A 4,751-nucleotide genomic window follows, 5' to 3' on the forward strand; every position below is an offset into this window, starting at 1 on the left:
TTGGTAGTGGCACCTCAGGTTGGGGGTACAAGTTCACCAAGGTACTCACCACTAGTAGAAAAGGGGGCTTTGGTCCAGGCCGGGTAACCCCATTAGTCCCGGTTCAGTCCAGAACCGGGACCAATGGGGGCATTGGTCCCGGTTCGTGAGCCCAGGGGGCCGGCCGGGCCACGTGGGCCATTGGTCCCGGTTCATCTGGACCTTTTGGTCCTGGTTGGTGGGATGAACCGGGACCAATGGGCCTCGCTCCTGGCCCACAACCATTGGTCCCGGTTCGTGCCTCAAACCGGGACTAAAGATTAGACCTTTAGTCCCGGTTTGAGGCACAAACCGGGACTAATGGGGATAAGACCTTTAGTCCCGGTTCGTGCCACGAACCGGTACTAAAGGTCCCATTTTTAAACTCTACCCCCCCCCCCCCCCCCGTGGATCGCCTTTTCAGTTTAAAAAATAAATAAAAGAAAATGATGGAAATGTCAAAAAATAAAAGAAAATAAGTTCCCCATGTGATATGTGGTCTAGTTGTTGGGGAAATTTGCAAATGTGAATTTTGACTTTATTTGCAAAATCTCTCTGAAATTTGTAAAAATGGGCATAACTTTTACATACTAACTCGGATGAAAAAGTTTTTTTATATGAAAAATCATCTACTCGAAAAAGTCTCAAAAACCTAATAGAAAAAATCATCTACCCCGTTAAACATTTTCAAAATTCTCAAAAACCTAATAGAAAAAAAGTTACGGGGCTTTTAAGATCTAGAGTGAAAAAAATCGAAAAAAATTCAAACAGTGGGCAAACCATGGTCAAACAATGGTCAAACTAATTATTCTAGAATATTAGTGTTACTAAATAGTTATTTCAGTTATTTCAATTTTGGTCTAATCTGGTCAAACTGTGGTCGAACTATGGTCAAACAATGGTCAAACTAATTATTCAAGAAATATTACTGTTACTAAATAATTATTGTTTTTTAAACAATAGTTTCAAAATAAAACTATGAAATGTGTCACTTCATGCTCAAGCAAAATTCCTGAAGGTTAATAGGATTGACATCTTAGTATTGTCAGGAAAACAACAAGTGCAGACTTGGAGCGAGGGAGAATAGAACCCGGAAGTTAAGCGTGCTCAGGCTGGGGGAGTGGGAGGATGGGTGACCGTTCGGGAAGTTAGATGATTTGGAATGATGAGGGGTGATTAGAGGATAAATTGAGAAGTGATGAGGGGTGGTGATTATAGATTAGAGGTTAAAATAATTCAGAAATTTGAAAATAAAAAAAATCAAAAAATATTTTCAAAAAAAATCATAAAATTTCCTTTAGTCCCGGTTGGTGTTACCAACCGGGACTAAAGGTGGAGCTCCACGTGGCCGCGCCCTTTAGTCCCGGTTCTGGATTGAACCGGGACTAAAGGGACAGGCATTAGTACCGACATTTTAGACCCGGTTCGAGAACCGAGACTAAAGGCCCTTATGAACCGGGACTGAAGGCCCTTTTTCTACTAGTGCATGGATGGAGGGAGCAGTATCAATATACTTTATTATGAAACCTTCTGTCGCATGGGGTTAATAGATAAAAATCTCAAACCGTCGGACACCGTTTTTCATGGTGTGGTACCTGGTAAATCGGCGTATCCAGTTGGAAAGATAGTTCTGGAGGTTGCTTTTGGAGATGAGTATGACTGAAGATAAGAAAATTGACCTTTGAAGTGGTGAAAATCAAGAGCCCGTACCATGCTGTTGACACCAGATTTTGGCATGGTCACGAATCCAGATTCATATGCAAAAGTTGGAGGCAACACTTCGCGGGCCGGCCCTGAGTGAGAAAGTATTCAGCCTTTGTCGGCTGAATGAAACCTTGCCGGGGTAAAACCTTGCTGGCGGAGAAGCATGCCGGCGTAGAAAGCTTGCCGGCAGAGAAGCTTGCCGGTGAAAGCTTGCCGCCGTGAACGGTGCCGGGGAAAGCTTGCCGCCGAGAACAGTGCCGGGAGAGGGCTTGCCGCCATGAACAGTAACCTTGCCGGGGGAGAGCTTGCCGCCGTGAACAGTGCCGGGGGAGAGCTTGCCGCCATAGACAGTAACCTGCCGGGGAAGGCTTGCCGCCATGAACGGTGTCGGGGAAAGCTTGCCGCTGTGAACAGTGCCGGGGGAGAGCTTGCCGCCGTGAACAGTAATCATGCAGATTCTACAGCCCACGCAAGGAGCAAGACAGAAGATTGGACCAGATTCGGGCTGAATCCGAGTGGGACCAGAACTAGGATTCTAGGGCGTGAATTGATGTAATTTTCTTGTAAGGAAAGCCTAGATAAATCCTTTGCTTGTACGGGAAGTCCAGCCGCCTCTTATATATGTTGGGGGTGACGGCCGATTGAACAACACACAATAGAACAAATCAATATACTACTTTTTCATCTACGTTTTATCTCTCCACCGTTTTTCTCTCTCGTTCTTCGCTGTTCTTCGTGTTTGAGAGCTGCGAATTCCGAGGCTCTAGGGGCGAGCGAATCGACCTAGGGCAGCCCATAGCCGCCGCACTCCCTGACGGGGTCCCTCCCGGGGGTGTGGGGTTTTCGGGTCTGCAAAAGCGCCCGTCGACTGTCTTGCGTATCGCGCTGTCGGTCGGGTCTCCTTCGACGTGAGCTGCGGTGCATCACCCCCGGCGTCGAGGGTACACGTGATGTGTTCGTGTGTCAACACACTTTTTGGCGACTCTGCTGGGGAACGAAGATCAATTGTCATCATCCACCATGTCTGATCTTCCCAAGCCATCTGAGGTAGACGCCGGTAACATCATTAAGCCTAGTCTTGATGAGATATCGGCTGATCATCGCCAAGTCTATGAGGAGTACAAGAAGGCGCGCGAAGAGAAGGATTTGCAGGAGTTCCTTGCAAAATTCAAGAAGGATCACCAAGGCAACATCACTCCGATTGAAGAAATCAGGTTCCCTCCTCTTCAAGCCAAGCAGGTTAAACCCGCTGTGAGTACTACCTTTTCTCCTGAGCAGTGGGCTGAGATTGAGAGTCGTATTGCTGGTGGTAACAATTTGGTCTATCAAACTTTCATAGAAAATACCAATGCTCAGAAAAATATATCCAATCGTCTAGTGGTAATGATGGTGGAGCTGCTAGTGTGCAAAACCCTAATCTGGCTTTACCTATCTCATCGGCGCCTCCCATGCCGATGACTTATTATCCTACTCAAACAAATCAGATTGTGACTGCACCTATTAATCCTATTGTGAGCATGCCAAGTTCGGTGGCAACGCCGAACCAAACCCTACCTACAACTACAACCACTCGACCATTATCGAACTATAGTTCGGCATACATGCCACAGTTCATACCTACTGCTAGTAGTCCTACTCCTCCTATGCCGCTGCCACAAGTTGCATCGTCCACTATGGATGATGGTCTAGCTAATCTTAGAGAGGAGATGGCTAAGATGCTTCGAGAGAATTTTGGAGTTGAGTTACCTCGGAGTCGGATTTACCAAAAGCCGTACCCCGAGTATTTTGATGCCATCCAGTGCCCTCCGGGATATAAGATTCCAGATTTTGTTAAGTTCAATGGAGAGGGCACAAAAACCACATGGGAGCATGTTAGTCAATACTTGGCACAACTAGGTGAAGCAGGTTCATTGAATGAATTGAAAGTGCGTTTGTTTCCCTTATCATTAACTGGTACTGCATTTTCATGGTTCTCTTCTTTACCACATGGTTCCATTCGGGTTTGGTCGCAGTTAGAGCAGAAATTTCATGATCACTTTTATAGCGGCGACAATGAACTCAAGTTGTCACATCTAACATCGGTTAGACAGAAGCATGACGAATCGGTCTCCGATTATGTCAAGAGATTTAGAGAAACGAAAAACCGGTGTTTTAGTTTGGTGATAATCAAGAGAGACTTGGCAGACCTAGTGCTGAGTGGTTTGAAAACTCCCATTAGAGAAAAGCTAGAAGGCTATGAGTTATTAAATATTAATCAAGTCTTACAAAGGGCTTTTACTCAGGAAAGCCGAAGCAAAGACCTCAAAGAAGTGCATAGATACAAAGCTGATCGTCCAAATATGAATATGGTGGAATATGACAGTGATCACTCGGACGATGAGGGTGATGTTTTTGCTACTGAATTTGTTTGGCCATCTAAAGCCAAACCCTTTATTGCAGTGATCTGAAACCGATTCATAAGAATCATGATGAAGAGATGAAGTTTACTTTTAACATTGCCAAATGTGATAAAATATTTGATGCTTTGCTGCAAGCTAAAATTATTAGGATTTCTCACACCTTACCGCAGTTTGAAGAGCTAAAACGGCGTGCTTATTGCAAGTATCATAATTCTTTTTCTCATGCTACTAACGATTGCAATGTTTTTCGACGACAGATACAATCGGCCATTAATGACGGACGATTGAACTTCTCTGAGATGCAAATTGATAAACAGCCTTTCCCAATGAATACCATGGAGTTGGAGGGGAAGAAACTACTCATTCGGCCAGAGGCTGCCGTATCTGCTAATAAAGCTAATATCATCGTTGGTGAGCCCAGGAAAGACAAGGAGGGTGACAAGGCCTTGGGGAGACAGGTTGTGCTTGACAAGCAACCCGGTGGCAAGGAAATAATCAAAATCACCATCAAGAATCCTACACTCGGGGGGCAACCGCAAGTGCAAGAAAATATTCGTGCTAAATTTGTCAAGCCCAAGGATCCAAAAGTTGACAAGTGGAAGACGAATGAAGCTAAAGTGCAGCGCAAGA

Source organism: Triticum urartu, chromosome 7A (genome assembly GCF_056163025.1).
Source record: "Triticum urartu cultivar PI428250 chromosome 7A, HENAU_Tu73, whole genome shotgun sequence".
Taxonomy (NCBI): domain Eukaryota; kingdom Viridiplantae; phylum Streptophyta; class Magnoliopsida; order Poales; family Poaceae; genus Triticum; species Triticum urartu.